Consider the following 21,183-nt stretch of genomic DNA (forward strand, 5'->3'; position numbering starts at 1 on the left):
CAACCTTTTTTTCAAAAAGAGGTTCAACAATTCATTTTTTTCCTCATCAACAAATAAAGTACCTCAAAGAAATTGTAAATCACTACTAAAAAACTACACCAAAGCTCAAAAAGCATTTTCCAAACAATTAATTTACTGAAATTTCTTTCATCACAATCTATCTAATATGGAATCTCTCATGGGAGGCAAGGTGGAAGTTTGAAATCCTCGCACATCAGTGACTTCTAAAAACCAGTTGATCTGAACTGGGGTCTCTTCGGGCTGGTGACCCCAATGCAGGTAAACATCCCCGATATGGCAATAAACATTACTTAGCCTTGCTAGGAAACACCATGAAAGTTCTGTGGTACTAAACATACTATCTGTTGACCTTTTAAAAATTTTGGGGTTAAGATTTTAATGGGCATCATAAAGCTATAGTAAGTTGGTTCCCTGCAGTGGTTACATCTGGGGAAAAAAAGCTTACCTTAACCCTTTCTACTCTGTTTTGTACTCTTTGGTCTTGCTTCAGGACTCAAATGAATCCAATTTTTACAGACTGTTATCCATATAAGTGAACAACCTGCGACTGTTTTAATTGCACATGTTATGGAAAAATACTATTCAAGATCTACAAGGTACCACAAGAAAGTTGTGCATTGAGATCTAACAGTAAAAGAAAAAATAATTCAAAAATCTCTTTTCCAATCCAAAAATATTTCAGGCGAGTTTGACAAAATACTGCACGCTCTGCTGCTTTTCTGAAAATTTTTCCATATTGATATTTACTAACAAATACATACTAAAGCTTTGTGAACTTTTGCAGTTAGTATGGAATGCACAGAAGCATCTTTAAATTGGAAGTTCTCCCTGTTGAAGTTTCCATTAAGGATATTTACACACCTTCTGTATAACATTTAGTTTTTTCAGGTATGTAACTAGAAGAGGTTTTTTTAAATATAAACAGAAAATATGTTTGTGCTGCATCATCATGAAAGGCAAAGGCTAACTCTCTCTGGTTAAGAGGTGTCTGAACTATGTCTATGCATCTCCAAATATTTGGATAATCACGTAAATATTCATGTCGATGTTCTCTTTTTGCCAATACCGGTAGGTCCAGTAGGACTTTGCCGACCCCTCCAGCTAAAATTGGTTCTGAATACCCCCAGTAAACCACCTCCAATTAAAAGACTAAGGTCAGTGTTTGTAAAGTGTACATATTACTGACACACTCATCCACTATGTGGCTGCTTATCCTCATTCAACCAATATGGCAAGATTAAAAAAATTTATGCAATTTTATTTAATATTTTTCATGTATTTAAAGAAAACACAGCCTTAAAAGACAAAGTATATTTTGAGGTCTAGCAGAAAAAGCTCATCCATTGACGGCTTTGTTTTAGAAACAGGATAACTCAGAGCATTTATTATTTATTATTATTATATGTTATTATTTATTAACTCAAGGACTCTTGAGTTCAATACCTGTTTTTGTGGCACTGACTCACAACACACCCTTATGTAAGTCGCCTAATTATTCTGCGCTTTATTTTGTTGTGGGTGAAATCTTTTCATTAGAAATGTTGGAAAGAAATTCTTGAGATCCTCGTACCAAAATCCCTTCTGAAAGCCTCGAACAATAGGCTTGCAGTATCTGAACATGGAAGTGGAAAGCAACTTATCAATTAGCTATGATTATATTCTTCCTGACACAAAAGGAAAGAGCTTTATATTTTACTGAACTATGTGCTCAAGAGTTCCATTTTTGTTTTTAATCTCTTTCACATGTGCTGTCATTCAAGTAATTTTCTTTGCTATCATCCACCAAATATGTTGGGAAAGGACATAAAGAGGTCAGAAAGATGAAGAGAGGGGGAAAAAAAAAACCAACAGAAGAAATTATTATTTCTATGCAATACTCAAACCTTGACATTGATTAGTAAGTCAGAATCAATAGTAATTTCTCTCATATATATTATTATTGCCATAATATAAAGTACAGTCATTATTTCCATAGTCCAATACCCAGACTTATTCTCAAAACAGAAAGATGTTTACCCAACATTTTTGAAGGGAAAAAAGACTATTTCAGCCTCTTCTAATTAATAGTATTGACCAAATTATGGTGGTTCATTTGTTCTCCTACACAGAAAACAACTGCCCTCTGGTTAAAAAAAAATGAAGTTATATTAGCTTTTAATTTCCCTTTTCAAAGGTATGTTTATGGAATATTTAAATTTGTAATAATTTTTCCCAGTACACATAATGACTAGTGTGTGTTCTATATTGCGCTCCCCATTTGCCCACTCTATCCACCCTCCACCCTGAACCTACATTATAATTATAAATATAATTATAAATTTACATTATAATTTAGGTATCTGTGTGAGTGCCCATGTGTAATAAATGGAATCACTAACCTAACACAGATTAAAAACTAACACTGAATTTCTTTGCTTGTCCAAAGAAATGCATGAACTTGGTTTGGACCATGTGAAAGGAGCAGGATGTGGGATGCAGCTCAAAGCTCTAATCGGAGAAATGGGTTTTTAAAATACTATTTCTACTGTTATAGAGAAGTCAAAATAATACTGCTTTTCTTCGGAAGAGAACTTGTTTAACGAGGATTTTGCATTTCATTGGAACATTACAAACATTACACTTCTTGGAGAAATTAATATGCACTGGATTAATTACTTGAAGTGACCAGCACTTGAGCAGGAGACTTCCTAAGGGTGCAACAGCAAGGCATACTACCGTGTTTAGTGTGGCATGGAGTTAGGCACAAGCTCATACTCAAGAACTATACTACAGCCTCCACATGCTGCAATAATTCACATCTTGATGATAAATTTCCAAAGGGAAAGGGGGAAGGTGGAGGGGGGAGAAGAGAGCTTTGCTTTGTCTAAAACCCACTTACTTCTAAAGGCAAAACATATGGATATCAGCAAACAGCCTCAACAGGAAACTCAAAATGTTTCTATTGAAAATAAGATTTCGGTGCAGAGGAAGTCTACAAAATTTTGCATCAGTTGGGTCTGCTAAACCAGTCCTGTTCTTTCTCTGTCTCAAATTTTTAGTTTGTGCTCCACAGCACCCCCCTCCATCTCAGCAAGATTCACACCAGTTGTGACTCCCAACCCAGAAGTAATCTGGCTTAACATTCAGTTTTGCCAACAACTGAGCAAGGAGACAACTGCCTTAAAAAAAAGAAAAAAATAAGTAGAAAAAAAAAATCACTAATTTAGTTCACTATTGTTTTTCTGAGGTCAGTTCTAATTATTTTCCAGCCCGGCAACTTTAAGGAAACTAACACATACTGAACAGTCTCCTACAAAGGAAAAAACAGAATCAAATTTCAAGGAAAGCATCACGTCCAATTTTGCAGCTTTCTGGTTCTCTCCAAGCCAACTCAAACTCCGGATATCAAAGTGCGTTTGGTAGCTGCTCAGCACTGTGGCCACTGTGCACAAGCCAGGGCTCGGCAGGCTTCCTCGGAGCAGGACGGTGGAACGATACCCACCAGTACAGTCACCTCACCCGCATCTCGCCCACCTAAGAGGAAGCCCTTGGACACACCACCCAAGTGCACGCAGGAATTTTTGGCAGCTGGAACGCAGTTGTGATTCAAAACTTGCGAGTGCCTACAAACACCTTTGTTCTGATATAAATCTAATCGTGAGACTAAAACACAAGGTAAAAAACTAACCCTGGTTCGTATGAATACTTGATGAAAGCGTGCCCAGTATTTTCCATTTCTCACTCTTTGGAATAAACAGCAACACTACAGCACAACCCTCCAGAGGAATAAAGCCAGACAAAACCTTTGATTTTTGTCACTCTCACAAACACTCTTAGAGCACTTCGGCTCTCACATGGCTTTCTTCCCACCTGGAGCCAGTTATCGCTGGAAGGGAGCCGATAAAATTCTCGTGCTTCTCAAAGCAAGTTACCTGGGCTCTCGCTCGCAGCCAGCCTGTCATAAAGGCAGTACTGAGGAAAATTATGTTCCTATTTAAAGCTGCAAGGTAGAAAATTTACCACAGGTATACTGGCCAGAGAAGATTCTGGTATCCATATTAGCAACACCCAAAGAACCATTCAGAGTAAGATTCAGTGAACTCCGGCCAGAGATGACAGATACAATGCAACAGATGAATATGACTATTAATAAAGTTCAGCACAACCTCTGCAAACGGATACATTATTAACCACAAGGCAGCTCACCACAAGGCAGAACAATGCTCCCAGTTCGACCAGTGACCTCTTGGGATGCAGGGATGGCTGTGCCCTGGGGCAAGGGAGCGCCTGGAGGATGGCACAGCACGGCACAGCACGGCCAGGGCCCCAACACAGCATCGCCTGGAGCTGCCCAGGCACAGGAGCCTCCAGCAGGCTGCACGTCCTTATCTCCCACTGACAGACACTTGTTTAGGGGCCATCGGGCGTAACAGAACTCACATCTCACTCATGAAGTATTCCATGGTTTCCTCACAGAGAAAAAACAATATTTAGGAGATTGGTTTCCACTTGGTGTGCCCAGACTGTCACACAGATCAGTACCTTGAATGAAACACTGCAGTTAAACATCTTCCCGTCCAGCTCAGTTTGTTCCAACCTGTTTCTCTGAAAATCACGTGGAGAGTTTTCAGCTGTAAGCACCATTTCTTGCACTGTATTATTTAATTGCTGTAAAGGAGCTGGTCACAGACCTGATAAAGCACTGCTGTCCCTAATTCTCTTGACTCGTATCTGACCTTTCAAGTGAACAGATAAATAAAGGAATCATTCTCAGTGGTAATTTCCCTGATGTTAACAGTTTTCCACATCTTGAGGAAGAAAAACATGATTTTGCATAACTGTACAACAATACGCATCCAGCAACAGCGTTCACTCATTACTGATTTATCCTCAGCCTGATTTTACCAAGTGAATCATGTAACAATGAAAAAGTCTAAAACCTCTATTTGGCTGAGACTTAAATTAAGTTCCAGTTGCTCACCTAAGTTATAAGATAACTTTTTGCTGTTGGATATAGTGTTTGTTTACCAGGAATCACCAAACTAAATAAAAAAGCATTAAACTTCTTTAATACTCCAAGTTTTCACTTAGCCCTGGGCAGCAAAGTAATTTAATTTCTCAATGCCTGATAGTATTTCTGCAGGATATCCAATCTTAACTTTACACATAGCTCAAATTCTTTATTAATATTGCCAGAAATCGGGGGTGGGGGAGGAGATTGACTTTTTCTTATTCATTTCTCATTCCCAAAGAAGAAGAGGTGGAAATAAATTGCGTACCTGTTAGAAAAACACGATTTAAAACTTTACAACAGAACGAAGCTCCTGTTGTACCATCTGGTTAATAAGCTGTCAGTTCATTTATTAAGAACCATAGAGATCTGATGGAATTTGGGGAAGTGGCTGACAGCCCATCATATTTCTAATTCTAAGGTACATCCTGTCTTTCAGTAAAGTTTGAATAAAACAATTCCACATGCCAGGTTTGCAAGTGAGCTATACAAAGAACAAAGGCACTTGGGAGGAAGCTTGTAAAGATCTAAAGCTTTATACAGTATCTAGAGAAATGTATCTATAACCAGACACTGAATCAGTCTCATTTCCCCCACCACCCTCCCCAGTACGTTTTCTCCCCTCCTTCCTCCATCCCATACGGCATTCTTCAGCAGAAGAAGGTTTTGAAGCAGGTTTACAGAAGGTAATCACTGTTGGAGGGAGGGAGGGAGTTTTTCATCTCCAAGGCTAAACAGATGAAGCTGATCTTAATGGATACCAACTGCAACTGCTCTCAGGCGGGGAAGGGGCTTGGACCATCTGAGGAACAAAAACAAGTCTCAGCTTAAGCCTAAGAAAAAATGGTGGGGAAAGAGTTGTGACCAGCAGCCGTCCAAAGTATCCTTTGGAAAAAGGAGTTCATACCTCACAGGAGCTGAAAGTGACAAAAATGTAACTTTTAGTACCCTTACTGGATGTTTTACTACATCCTCACCAGGATCTTCATTAAAATCCTACTTATGATTAAGGCAGTGGCTGGTTGCAATAGTAAAGTGGCACCCCTGGGATGTTGCCCAATGTGATTAAAAAGCACACAGGGAAGTGCCACAAATTGTAGCTTTTTCAACTTGAATATCCCTATGTTGTTTTTGTTTTCATTTTTAAGGAGACAGCAACAAACCTTCTGATTGAAAACATGACAACTGTTAGGAAATAGCTTCTGTGAGAAGGGAAAAGGCGTGCAGCATTAGCCTGTGGGACCAGCACTAACACAAGCAGCTCTTCTGCTTTGACAAAACAGCATCGTTACCAACAACGAGATAGTTGGGATCAGGGGAACCAGTTCTACTTCTGAGTGTTCCAAGCGCAACGGTAACCTTTTCTGGGATGCAGAAAAGCATAACAGTCTTCCTTGTGTTACTGCAATGCTGGAAGACCACATTTGAATAATGTTCAGACATATTTAAAAGATCCACGTCCATCTGCTGCTGAAGCCTTTACAGGCCTCAGCTTTATTTTCAAGATTGTCAACTGGCAGGAGCGAAAGAGTTTCGCCTCTGTTGGTAGGACAAACATTAAGTCACAGAAAGAACCAGGGATTTCCCAAAAACCACACAGGAGAGTCTGATAAAGCCAAAACTGAATCTACATATCCTGGTCAGAACACACCAATCAATCACAAAAATACATACTTATAACTTTTGTCACTAAGGAGAGTTTTGCCAAGATCCTTTGACTTGCGAGCGTCAAACACTCGGAGTTCCTGGACCTGGCTTAATCTCCATGGCACGACTAGTTCTTTTTTAGTTACTTGATTGACATTATAGCTCTGAGTCAGGACTTCATGTGTAATTAGGTTCATACTAAGTACTCCACAAAATAACATCAAGACGAAAATTAAACGTGTTCATGTGCCTTTTCTAAACTCTAGCCTTAACAGTGACACATCAATAAATATTTTTATAGCTCAAAAACCTCAAACCCTTTACCATCTCTTTTAATCCCTACCCTTTTAGGCACTATTATTTACATTTAGTTATTTTATATAAAAACAGAGGATACTGATTTCTCTGTTATCATAAAGATACGAGCATGTTTCCCTTTTCATAACTGTAGGCAATGCACAAGGGACCAGAACTTGCAGACATTTTATCACTGAGCATTAGACAATTACAGTTTATTCTCTGCCTTAAAACCAGAACAAATGCTAGCAGAACAAGAGGGAAGATACACCTGTTTTGGGGGGTTGTTTGCTTTCAAATGCAAACTCCATAGAAGAACAACATAATTTGCAGAAGCATACCACCTTTTCAATGGTTTGAGCTTAAAAATAAACAAACAAACCCCTCGCTACAAGAGGGACATTGAGGTGTTGGAGCGTGTCCAGAGAAGGGCTACAAAGCTGGTGAGGGGCCTGGAGGACAAACCTTATGAAGAACGACTGAGGGAGCTGGGGTTGTTTAGCTTGGAGAAGAGGAGGCTGAGGGGAGACCTTATCACCCTCTACAACTACCTGAAAGGAGGTTGTAGAGAGATGGGGGCTGACCTCTTCTCCCTGGTGACAAGTGACAGGACGAGAGGAAACGGGTCCAAGTTATGTCAAGGGAGGTTTAGATTGGAGATTAGGAAACATTTTTTCACTAAAAGGGTTATTAAACATTGGAATAGGCTGCCCAGGGAGGTGGTGGATTCACCATCCCTGGAGGTGTTTAAAAAAAGGGTAGATGGGGCACTTAGGGACATGGTTTAGAAGTGGCTCTTGTCAGGGTACGTTAAAGGTTGGACTCGATGATCTCAAAGGTCCCTTCCAACCTCAGCAATTCTATGATTCTATGATTCTAAAAGGTGACTGTAAAACATGGCACAGCAGTTGGAACATTTATTTTGGTAAGTAAAAAATTCTCATCAATTACAGATTTTGCCAAAGCAAACAAGTTTGCCAAACAGCCTTTAAAACCCAGGAGACGGAAAGGGTGGCAAGGGATGATGTTCTTGGGAGCTCCTGTTTCCCTCCTACCTGCTGGGACCTGCAGGACCCCTGCATGGAGAGCCCTTTCATAGCAAGGGCAGGTCACACAAAGCCGACGTTTCCAGAACAGGTAAAAGCGCCCTACAGGAACCTAAATTGAGCGGCTTCACCTCTAACCTTCTGAAGATACTTTTTAGAAACTCAAGAGGCACTCATCCTTCACGAAAATTCCACACAGTCAGGTTTCTGCTTGCATGCAGCTCCTCCTTGGATCAGGACCCAGGACTAATGGTTTGTGCAGGCTTTCCTGAAGAAATAAAGTTCCCTCAAAAACACTTGTTGAATATGAAGTATTTTTGAATACTGAGGCTCTCTGCCTTAGATCCTGAAAGCTTCACAGGTCCAGTAATTAGCAGTGTCAAGACTTGTTCTTGAGTCAATGACTGAGGTAAGCCAGGGTCTCTTGGCCAGGACTGCCCTACCACTGCAGTTCCTCGGAGCCCAAGCAACAATGCAGGTACGCTAATATTTTTGTTACAGAATGGTGTTGCAGACAGAGCTACTGAGAAACTGGAGGATGGCAGCATTCTGCTTCATTTAAGAGACATCAGTTTCAAAGCAATTTTTTTTCTAAAACTTTTTTGTTCACAGGAAATTTTAAAGACTTTGGATTTCCAGTTCATTTGAGATGGAAATCAGACTGCCTGAAAAATCCTATTTCTCATACATTGAAATCACAAAATAAGGAATTTAAGGTTTTAAACTCACAGTGTGTTTTGTTATAAACACAAGATTACAACATATATGAGAATAATCAAAACGCAGACTATTTTAAACATGTTACCATCATATTTTATGATGTTGAGGTGCTAATGGGGTTAAATGTTAGAATAAATACTTCTTCAAATAAGAGAGCAGAATGCTGTCCAGAATCTTATGCTTAATGTCTGCCATTCACATGGAAGCATGTTGCCCAGTCTTCTCTTCTTAAATCACTTCCATAACTTCAGCGTTGCAGATTTATTGGGAATAGAAATGGGGAGGGGGGAGAAGACAGGGTAGAAGAAACGAAAACCATTCTCCAGTTCTCAAAATATGTTAAGTTTTATATATCACAGTGAGTTTTCCTTTTTCAAAACCCAAATATTCACCTTTTTTCAGGCATCATAAATTGCCACTAGCACTGTGCAAAACCTCCAAACTCTCAAAGGTCTGGGCTGGCTTCCAGACGCTGACTTACTTACCAGCATCTCTTTGGTCTAGAAATCCTGGGAGTTTCAATTCTTCCTCGTTCCTAAATGGTCACAAATATTTCAAGAGTAGCCTTTTATGTGGTATTTCTCTTTCCTCTCCCAAAAAGACCCAGCAGTTCAGAGGCATGTGAAAAACGCTGCAAAATGCCTCTTGTACCTTCCTCAGCCACCTAAAAAGGATCCAAGTTTTGGATAAAGGTTTGCTTTTTGAAGCCAGATACACAACGGTAACCCATGACAAGCATTATGAATGCTCTTTGCAAAAGTTCACCTCCCATTAGAGCCCAAATGGGAGCGTCTAAATCTCCTCTTCCTGGAGTCGCAAAAACCGTGTTGCGCTTGCACCTCTCACAGCAGAGGTCAGAATCTAGCGGAGTCACCCGCTACGCTATCTCATTTACAAAAAGAGATATCTTTTTCCATATTTCCCTCATAGGAGTAGTTGGAGCCAATAGCTGACTTGTAGCTTTAACCTTCTGATAACCTTGCAACAATACCACTGCCCTGCGAGCAATTGGGCCTCGCAGTTCATTGATTTCAGCACGGAGCAGGTTTTGCACAAGGACGCATTATCTTCCCAAGACTGAAAAAGATTTATATAATGAAACTTAGATAAAAATCAGCTCTTGAGAGCAGTTACGGGATAAACTCAAAGGTCTGAAAAACTTTAAGTGAGGCAACAAATAGATTTTAAATCATGTTTGATATAATACCTATTGGGGCACAAAAAATCTCACTGTATCATGAGTAATTTCAGCGTATGTATATTCCTATGCTTGGCCTCAACTATAGACCCGTTGTATTTAGGAAATTAGGGGATAACCTAAACTTTTTCTGATCCTGTAACAAAATAGCAACAATGGAAGAACTTTATTTCATGAAGAGGGGAAATTTAAGTAAAAATAGGTTGCTTTAAAAAAAAAAAACCAACAACAAACACAGAGATTTTTGCTGCCAATGACTCACAATATTTTTTTTTCTAAACCATCCACAAGTACTTCACAGCAGACTGAAATGATTTTGGCCTTTGCTGAAAACGCGTTCCCACTGAAAACCATCACCACACCATCATCCTCCTGCAGCAGCCTCAGCTCAAGGCTTAACACGTAAGGTACCATAGCCACACCACTAAAAGTGCTGCTTTTCATGTTACCTTCCTACGGCAGCCTGTCGCTGACGGCGGGTCTGCAGCCGCTCAGTGAGCAGCTCTGACAGCCCTGCTGCAGCAGAGCCAGCTCCCCAGACAGCGCGAGGTGAAACCAGCTCAGCCGTCCCAAGACCAGCCATGCCTCCTCATGAATCACAGCCATTTGTGAATCACAACACAAACACCGCATATTCGAACCGTGGCGTGCCCTTGCTGGGGACCAGCTGCATGCTAACTTTTACAAAGGTGCTCATTAAAGCCTCCATTTCCTTTTGTCTTTTGGATCTCATAGTGCTCCCCTGCCAGCCTGCTTTTGAAAAATTACACTTACAGCTTCCATGAAAGCTTTGGCTTTCGGATGAATAAGGTGGGTTGTCTAAGCAACATTTGGGGCCTTTCCAAACAGCTGATCGTAGCTGAAAGTCAGGGTAGCTGCAATATAGAATCATAGAATGGTTTGGGTTAGAAGGGACCTTAAAGATCATCCAGTTCCAACCCCCTGCCCTGGGCAGGGACACCTCCCACTAGACCAGGTTGCTCAGAGCCCCATCCAGCCTGGCCTTGAACACCTCCAGCGATGGGGCATTCACAACTTCTCTGGGCAGCCTGTGCCAGTGCCACACTACCCTCACAGTAAAGAATTTCTTCCTAATATCTAATGTAAATCTCCCCTCTTTCAGTTTAAAACCGTTATCCCTCATCCTATCGCTCCACTCCCTGATAAAGAGTCCCTCCCCATCTTTCCTGTAGGCCCCCGTTAGGTATAGCCCCACTAATACAGACAACCCACAATGGTTTTGTTGCATGATGGTAAACACATTATTAAAACTGCCTGTATCACAGCAATGCTGTAAGCTAACAACCAACTTTTTCTTTATAAATACACACCCTCCCCTCCCCCCCCGCCTATGCTTACAATCTAAAAAGACAAGAAACAAAAGGTAGCGTTGTTACTCCTCTTGTAGACAGTAGGACAGAGTGACCCCCCGAAGGTCCCACAGCTACCAAAGCAATATTTTGCCAGTGCATTAAACATGAAGCCACCATCATCCCCACCACAACACCAGAGGACACCCTGCTCGCTGGCTTCGGCAATCTCATTGGCGATCTCCAATGTCAAAGAACTGCCATACCAAGCACTTTAATCTAGTGGTTCTGGGAAAGTGAAAAATCCCAAGTTTGTTAGTAAGCCAATTAGCATATTGCTAGCACCACCTTCATATTTAATTATATTTAATAAGTAATTATCAGCAAAGACCTTAGTCAATACCCTCACTGCTATTAGCAAAGTCACGCCCCAGGAACAAATAGGAACAGCATAGGAATATTATTCAAAGCAATTGGAACCATGTGAATAATACATTGTGTTCATGTCAGGAATGTTCTCTTTCTACTGTCTTAATTTTTTACTTTTTAAATTACTGCATCACATGACATCTTTTAAAAGCTTCAACAAATTAAACAGCCTGACACAAATTTTATTGGAAAGGAGACTCGTGGCTCCATGCAGGAGCACAGATTAGACTGACATATTTATCCTACATGACATTATAAAACAATTAAAAAGTAATCTTTCTTATGTTATTTTGAATAAAAGTCTTATTTTGGAACTAAAGAGTCAAGTTCTGGAATTAAGTGATTATCACCTGGAAATCTTAGTTCTCTCACTTTTTTTAAATTTGGTAATTGAAAAATCTAATTCCAGTATCCTAAATGACATAAAAGTTTTAAAAAAAAGAACAAAACCAAAAAACCCACCAAAACCAAAGAACCCACTGCAAAAAACATTCTTCTCACAAAAAAACACCTCTCTCTTTAAAACATATATAAAAATCGTTCCTCCACATTTGTAAGCTTTGCCAGAGACAAGCTGACAGAGCTGCAGTCATAAGCAAGTAAGGTTTTCTTCCCAGAGACGTGCAAATCCACGAAATTTTTTCCTTCGCAAAAGAGCGAGCTGAATCCCCACCAACCAGCGGCACTGCTCCTCAGACTTGGCGCCAGGCAGGAGGTCAGCCTGTGGCCCACTGCACCGCAAGCCCCTTGCGACACACCGTGTCACGCACGGAGCTCCCCTCCCAGGCGGGCCAGCGGCTTCTCTGCACGGCAGCCTCAGCCAGCGTCCTGGATGCGCGTCAGTGAACTGGAAGGGAGAGAGTCTCCCACGTGAAGTTCTTTCCCAGTGCCAACACAAGCATGAAGGGTGTCAGTTCAAAACGAGAGGTGAACCGGAACAAGAGTTTCATCACGTGGAATGGGCCAGTTCCTTCCCCGAAGCACCATGAGCTAGGCTCGTTAGTGCGTACGTGGGCAACGGTTACCACATCCATCGGCCATTTCTGAATGACAAGCCTTCCCCCGAGGAAGCATATATTGTGACCGCAACTTAAATACACAATTTATACACCAACGCCACAGCAAAATCCCTAGTTTAATCTAGGAGAAAACACTGCAATTAATCACATTATTTTTTTCGTATTTTAGAATGCATTTGCAAAACTGTTCAAGGGCTACACAGTCACTCACAACATCTATTTACCTGAATAAATAGAAAGTTTCAAGTTAGGGTTTTTTTCGCTGGCAAGAATCAGATCAGGAAGGCGACAGAATGAAGGAACCTTTTTGCAGCTGAGTCGGGCATTACAGCAGGAGAACAAGGTTAAAAAGAAACCCCTGTCTCCAAAGGCTAGCATTCCAGAAAAAAACCCTGCTACCTTTATTTCTATTGTTTGTTTTACAATAATATCTATAAGACCCTTTGCCAGATACAAAAGCAAACTGCGACAAGCATTCTCCCAGCAGAGATTTATAATCTAATAACAGGATATGGCATAGGTGAAGAGACTTGTCCAAGGTCACGTAGTAGATACACGGCACAAATAAGGATGTCAATACTTCCTGACACTCTCTCTAGTCCCTTGCCATCTAATTCACATTGCCTCCCTACACCTTTGATGATAATAAAGCAAAGAACCTATTTAGGGCGACAAGAGGGGGGGATGATCCTACATCCACTGTCAGATGACTATGAGCCTTTTTTTCCAATGAAATAAAAGGTTCCCATTTATCTTTAAAGGGAATAGTTGCAGATACAGCCTTTATTTGCTATTGCCACAAAATCAGGACAAATTATATTTGTAAATTTAACTTTACATCATAAATTTAATTTCACAACAGACATATGCAAAAAAAAAAAAAGCCTTTCACTTAAAGATTAATACTTAAAAATAGCTAAATCTATACCAATCTCCTTTTTGTGATATTTGTGGCTGTTAATTTTGAACAGATACATTTTAAGGAGATCTAAAGCATTAAGAAACATAAGCTCAACTATCTTCCTTCCCTGCCTGCCTTTGTTTACCATGTAAATTGCCACCCACACACTTTCCCATATAGAGCACAGTGGGGTACTATTCACCAACACAGAGCTTCAGCAAATGCAGCTCCTGTCCCCAGCAGGAATAAGGTTATGCCTGGAGTTCACTCTTTAAGTCGTATAAATTTATCTGGGGGGAACAGGAAAAAGAGGTCTGATAAGAGTCACTGACTTAATCTGACTTACGCCTAATGGACTTGGGGGTGGGGGCAATGGAGAGAGACTCAGGACAAAAATGCACAGAAAATAGAGCATTTTAAAATGCTCTATTTTAAATGGAGCAATTTAAAAACAAAGTAATTTTAACCCCATGAATTTGTATTTTACTGGGATCCCTAACAACACATATAACCTACATGCTATATTACGCATCCAAGAAATTGAGAAATAACCCAAAGATCCAGAGCTATACAGGTTTAAACTCCTCAAAGCAACAGGAACTGTTGACAAGTATGAGGGGTCTTGTCTTTTAGAATATTATTTTCTCCCTTTCCAAAGCCTTAACAAGTGCCACGCAACCTCAAAATCCACTTATGAAGAAAGGCTGTCCTACCACCGTACTGACACTCAGCAAAGGCACACGATGTTGCTGACTTTCTCAAATAAGCATCAACATTTGTGTTTTTATGCACTCACCACCCATCTGCGCGCCGGGGGTTGATCATAATGGGAAAGGAGCTCCAGGAGCAGCTCGCTGCTCCCCACATCCTGCGGGAGCGGCGGGAGGGAGAGGGGGTAGGGAAACCTTCACATGCCTCAGCTTTCCTGTGGTTAAAGTACTACCAACCTCAAGAGAATAGAAACTGTAAGAACTCTACACATCGCTGTACACCACAGCCCGTGAAGGAAAAAAACAGAAAAACACACACAAGCTTTGCACAGGGAAAAATATTTTATTCCAAGACCTTAATGCAAGGTTACTGCAGGAGAAAACAGGCACTAAAAAAAAAACAAACCACAAGGCAATAGCAGAGAGAACCAGAACCAAAACGTTCCAGCATCCACTTCTGTGATTTATCTGCTTTCAGAGGTCCACATGGGCACACATGCACAACCAAAAACTCTACTTTCTGTCAAAAGACCAAAAAAAAAAAAGTATGTTGTGCAAACATAGACATGTATCACCATGTGTGCATGTTTACTAAAGCTATGCTTTTATGTTTACAGAGCAAGAAAAAAAAAATACTGAATTAAACTATCCAAAATCTTAATCTAAAGTGCACGTCTGAGGATTTTCAGGTATCACTTCTCCAGTTATTTCAGTAATAACTTTTGTAATTTTGAATTTCCACAATAGGGGTATCCCTTGCAGGTTTCAATTAGTAGCCCTTACTGTCTGAAAGTCTTTACTTTAATCTAATTTTTTTTCCTCCAGTGAAATGTTTTGCCATTAAGCAAAATGGAGGATTAGGAATAATCACAATTAATGGAGCAAATGTTTGTATAATGAAATCATGCTTGTATCAGCAGGCAAAGCGAGAGACTCAGGGCAGCCTTCTCTACTCTTGATTTTACACTGTGCAGCCTCAGATATTACAGGAAAACAATTTAGAGCGAAAGATTATCCTCTGGCTCCTGATCTGGCATTGTGTTTACTAAGGACAAACAGAAGCGATGTTATCCCAAGTGACATGTTTAGCAAGCTTAGAATTTGTATTTGGTTCTGCCTCTTTCTGACTCCCTCCCTTGAAAAGGTCTGGGGGAATATGGATTTTTCAGAGGTCTGACTACCAAGGAGTTTTGTGGCTGAGGAATTAAGAAACAAGTTTCCCATTGTCTAGATACCACATTGTTTCAGGGAGACTGCAGTGTGCTTTTAAGTCCCTCTTCTGAAGCATCTTCTTTTAATAACAATTTCCTACTACTCTTTTCTCAAAATTTCTTATTCTAAGCACCAGAATGGATCTACAGATCAGACTATGGGCTTACTGCATAGCCAAAATTTCACAGACAGGATACAACGCTAAGGGCTGCCTTCTAAATTCAAGGTAAACAGTTACATGGGAGATGCATAGTCAAACTGGAAAATTTCAGAGTATTCTCCACTCCTTCAATTATTCCCAGGTTAGCTTTGGCCCCAAAGTGGTATCCCCTGTGTACGACGTCTATGCAGGAAGCTGCAGAGACTGATCAAATCCCCACAGGGGAAAAAGTGAGGAAAGGTTGTTTCTCATTGAGAATTTAATGCTGTTCTTTTCATTAAAAGTCAGTCCTTGCAGAATAGATGGAAAATGGCCTGTGCTATAAGTATCAGAATCTAGTACAGGTTGTCTTTGTGGTGCCAAGATACCCATCTCTGTAGAGAAGCAGCTGTGTTTGGGAGTTTGACTGGTCAAATGTTAAAATAAAGATATTAATTTTGAAGGGAAGGAAAAGTCAAGAAAAAGCTAATTCAATAATCTTCAAAAGAATTCAGTGCACAGCTCAGAAGACACTGGCAGAAGGTAGGTGCCCTTACCGCAACAGGAAGACGTATGAAAAATACATACTGGAAAAGGGAGCCTGCTTCCTTAGCAACTTTACTGCGGGTCCTAGAGGCCTTTGCTGCCACCAAGTCAGAAGTTAGCAAGCTTCAGGCCGGTTTGCTACCACTGAAGTTTTAAAACATACTGTAGCAGTCTTTCTTTAAGGTCTAAAGCTCAAATTGTTTTCGATTCTTAATTTCTGGTACTTTGAGAGACTAGTAACATGCAATACTGTAAAGTTTGGCTGAAGCAGTATTTCCAAGAGTTCTGCTGGTTCACTTCTGAACAGCCTCTGCTGTTTAATTTCTATCCTCTCCCTGCGAGCAGGCAGGCAGCCTGCCCCAAACACTGCATTAGAACTACACAAAGTGTGTACACTTCACTAAATTCGACTTCTCTGCCCAATTAAGTGAGACCACTGAACACCAATTTTCTGCATTTGAGCATACCATGTTTATTTAAAAAAAAAAAAAACCAGGACGGACTTCAGGGCAAAATACTCCTCCTTCCTTTCTCTTACCTCCCAGGTGCCTGAATAATGGGTCACTATATAATTTCTTCTTACTGAATTAGCCCTGGAGCTGGAAGGCATGGTGTACACTTGGGGATGTATTTTTCACATGCTAAAAAAAAAATCCAACAAATTTAAGATAATATGTGCACACACACATGCATGCAGTATGCTTTGTTGATTCTTTAAACTATTTTAGATAATTTTTCTTTGGAGTCTCAAAGACACATCTAGATTTAGTTCAGTTCTGCCAGCACGTCTGTACAAAGTATTTATTGCAAGTGGTATGTCTTGTGAGATTAGGGTTTGCTTATGCTGTTTCTTCAGATTGCTGACATTAGCATCACGTAAGACATACAGAAATGACGACTGGTGATGGGTACTAGACTACACTGTGCCTTTTTTGCTAGAGGTAGCTTTTTCTACAGAGGTAAAGTCTAGATCTGCTCTCTCCCAAATCCGGACAAGTTTGCACCTGAAGCTTCAGTTTGGATCCAGTGTATTCCAATTAGTAGCAAAAAAGTACAACTTGCCCACTAGTATACTCACAGACGTTCAGCGGAAGAGTTGAAATGTGATCACATTGTCAAAATGAGATCTGTGATTGCTTCTCATTTGGATTTCCTCAGTAGTACATGCTGGAGGGCAGCAGTCCGCAGCTGCCACCATCACTGACATCCCTTGTGCACATGGGGGATGCAGGCATGCCAACGTGGCAGCTGGCTTCTCCGAGTCCCTTGCCCCCAATGAAACCAACTAAGGAAAGCAGATAGCCAGCTGCCATGAGCTCTCCCACCAGCAAAGAAGCCTGGATGCAGACCATCTCATGGTCCCCGTAACAACTCGGCATATAAAGATTTCTCTGCTGCCTTCATGTGCTATGGTTCCCATGCAACTTCCATGACAAAGGACTTCAGAGCGTTTAAAGAAAAACAGAGGGCAAGGGGGTCTCCAGGGACATCAGCTTCAAAATTGGCTTGTGATAAAATTAGTTCCCTCAGCTACCCACACAACAGTCTGTCTTTGGCCAACAATTTGTGCCACAACCACGTGAATTATTGTTATGGATGAATAGTGTTTTATAGTTCAAGTCTTCTGAACTACCCACTCAGTCAAACTATTCAGTGCAAACAAGTTCTTTCACAAATTCTGGCCACGTTTTGGCTGGTTCTTCTTGAACGGTCCAATTAAAAGACTCATCATTCATAAACACACACTGAAGAGGTTAAAACTGCATTGCTAGTGGCAGTTTGGGGATTGCCTACCTTTTCTATGTGCTGTTTCCTTACTCAAGGTGTATAGCTGGACACAAAGCAAGAAGTACGGCTGCTACTCTAACTTCACAGCCAGAGGAGAAAGAAGAGTAACTACGCTGCCTATTCTCCTTCATCCTCCCTTCTCTCTCCCTCAAAAGGGGAGAGAAAAAGCCTCAAAAAAAGCCTCAAAACCAAAAATATGTTTCAATATAAATTTTCAGGAAAACTACTTACGCTACAATCTGTGGGACTCCCTCATTCACTGACACTCTAACAAAGAAGCCCTGCTTATCCATGTACTTCAGAAAGCATTATGACCCTAAGTGTAATGTTACACTCTAATTCAGTTGAATATTTTTGTGTTACTCAACAGCTTTTATCTAGAGCATATTCTCAGGCATACATACACAACATTGTATCGTTAATTACTCCATCGGTGTGAAAGTCCATCAGGATTCTTACCTTTTATTTTTAGCCACTTCCAAGTACTTTTTGTCTGAGCCTGACCCGGGGAGCAGGGAGCATGAATTTCTATTAATCAATCAATGATGGCAGTGGTGGTGCGCTCTAGTTTTTCATTCTGACTGCAAAGCAAAATTAAAAGCTATATTTTGCAAATTTACGCATTATAGATTGTAGCGGCAGCTGGTGGACTGCTGCTGAGACAGACCGTCTTTTCCCTTCCAGTCCCCTGTGACCGAGATGGAAGAATTACAGGACAGCACTAGCAGCTGCTGCTGCTGCCCCAGAAGCAGCAAGCCAAGGTCTCTGGAAAAATAATTGGGGAGGCGGGGGAAGGGAAGAAGGGGGACAAAGAAGTTGGGGAGGGGAAGGCATTGCCAAGGCTGGCTGCACAAACAACATGCTGCACCTTGCCCTGAAAACAAACAATTGAGCTGGTTTGGGCTTCCTTCAGTAGACACAAGACTCCTAAACCATTACGAGACTTGGAAACACTAACAATTTTTGATAAGGACTTTTAGAGATTAAACAAACAGTGAGCAAAGGCAATATTCCTTCCAGTCCGGTGACTGCAGCAGTTTGCTCTTGAATCCTCTAAAAATAAAGCGTAGCATAATGAGAAACACCCTTCCTTGCAGCTTTTGAAAAGCTTTAGAGAGACATTCTAGGGAGCGCTCTACGATAGTGCAGGCGCAGTCTACAAGTCAATTCATGCCCCCTCTTTATCCTGTAAAACAGGGATAACCAAATCCCTTCTCACACACATGCACTCATGAAGATAAATAATTAATGGCTCCGAGACATCACGTGCAAACACTAAAGATCACTCATTTCATTAGAAAGACAGGAAAGTGGAACTAGCGGGAATTATGCCAGTTTGTGAAAAAAACGCTCACTGCAAAAATCAGCTTACCTACGTATTTGGTCACCCAAGCAGTGGCTCAATGCAGGTAAGCAACGCCCATTTATGCTACTCGCCACACTAAATACAAAGAGTGTCCCAACAGGGCTGAAAACACAAATACACCGACTAACCAAACACAATCTACCCACACCTCAAAGTCTCTCAAAGCCTGAGCTTCACACCAAAACTTTCCTGTTTCCCAATGGCTCTCCTGGGTCCCCCATTGAACGGTGAACGGTCCCCCCGCAAGCACGCCTGTGAATGAAGAGCATCCAGCATCCTTTACAACAGTAACTTTAACAGAAGTAACCTACGGATGCTCATTTTCAGGAGATACAATCTATTATACACAAACCATAAATGGGTCACGTGTGTCTTGCTGTTCCTTCTACCAACAGACTTTAATGCAAGACACCAGTTGGTCCAGTGGACACCGCTTCATGTCCACAGTGGTGGCACAGACTTTCAGACTAGCCACAAAACAGATTCATTGAAGAAAACATTCAGCTATTCCAAAAGAAAAAAGCGCCGCCCCCACCACAGCTGGAGCCTCCTATGCCCTGTACATGAAGATTTAATAGAAAGACATACATTCACAGTTTTACTCCTGTATGGGAGAATACGCTTCAGTTTAAGCATGTATCTTATCTTTTAATTGCAGGACCTCTTTTCATCCACTATGTTTGGTCATTAAAAAAAGAGAAAAGAAAGAAAACACCAAATCGTCCTTGAATTAATCTCATACACATAAACCAAGAAACGCTTAAGGTCAGAAGAAAGTAGTGCTGGCTGAAACAGTTTTCATTGGTTTTGTTGTGTGTCAGAATCCCCGTCAAGATAAGCCCAGAACTCTGTACACAAACCCAGCACCATTATAACCAGACACAGCCTTCTCTCGGTGTTCAAATTTCACATTCATTTTGGGAAGCTAAGCCAGCGATTGCTATCTGAAGAAACAGCTTTTGATATATCATCAATTTCCTGAAGAACATACCAGTTTATTGAGCAGGGGTTTTCAGATTCTTGTATCTCATTCAATAGCATTATGCCTCACTCACATTTTTATTTTTTGAAAACTATAGTTAAAATATTGAGACGCCTGCAGAAGACCCTTACCTTCCTCACCAATCTAACCGCAGGTATCTGCTGCCAAGATTATCAGGGACTCAACCTGTTTAAAAGCTTTTTAAAAAAATTAAATAAACCCTTCCTCCTTGGAGCCTACCTTGTTTCTAAATCCAGAGAGTATCTAGTCAAAACACCTGTACATGAGTCTGAGATTAAGCCCACCACCACGTTTATTTTTAACGCATATAGGAAAGGACTCCCAGCAACGCCGAACTTTTACTGCTGCTACAAATACTTCACAATTCACCACCCAATCCCCGCTCTTCAGGCCACACTACCTACAAGGCTACCCTATCTCACAGCAAAGGCATTGGCCTCAGGATGCTCACTATTCAATTTCCCTCAGATTTCATTCTCTAGTAGTCTTTGAAATTACCAAATCCAAGTTCACTAAAACTCATACCTGGCTAACACAAAAATCAGTTGTTTACCTCAGTCTAGGTCCTGGTGCAGGAGAAACCACCTCAGTGAAAACATGGGCAGAGCTACAGAATCACAGAATGGCTGAGATTTCTGCCCACTGCGCCTTGTCCTGTCACTGCCCATCACTGAACAGAGCCTGGCTCTGTCTTCTTTGCGCCCTCCCTTCAGGTATTTATACACATTGATGAGATCCCACCTGAACCTTCTCTTCTCCAGGCCAAACAGCTCCTGCTCTCTCAGCCTTTCCTCCTATGTGAGATGCTCCAGTCCCTTAATCATCTTTGTGGCCCTTTGTT

At 41.0% G+C, this 21,183-nt stretch overlaps 1 protein-coding gene across 9 annotated transcripts in view; it reads right to left on the reverse strand.

Annotated features, from left to right (window-relative positions):
- ZMIZ1 (zinc finger MIZ-type containing 1) overlaps positions 1 to 21,183 on the reverse strand; it is a 352,972-nt gene that overhangs the window by 196,127 nt on the left and 135,662 nt on the right. The gene's annotated exons all lie outside the window — the stretch shown is intronic.

The sequence above is a fragment of the Larus michahellis genome, chromosome 6 (genome assembly GCF_964199755.1).
Source record: "Larus michahellis chromosome 6, bLarMic1.1, whole genome shotgun sequence".
NCBI lineage: Eukaryota > Metazoa > Chordata > Aves > Charadriiformes > Laridae > Larus > Larus michahellis.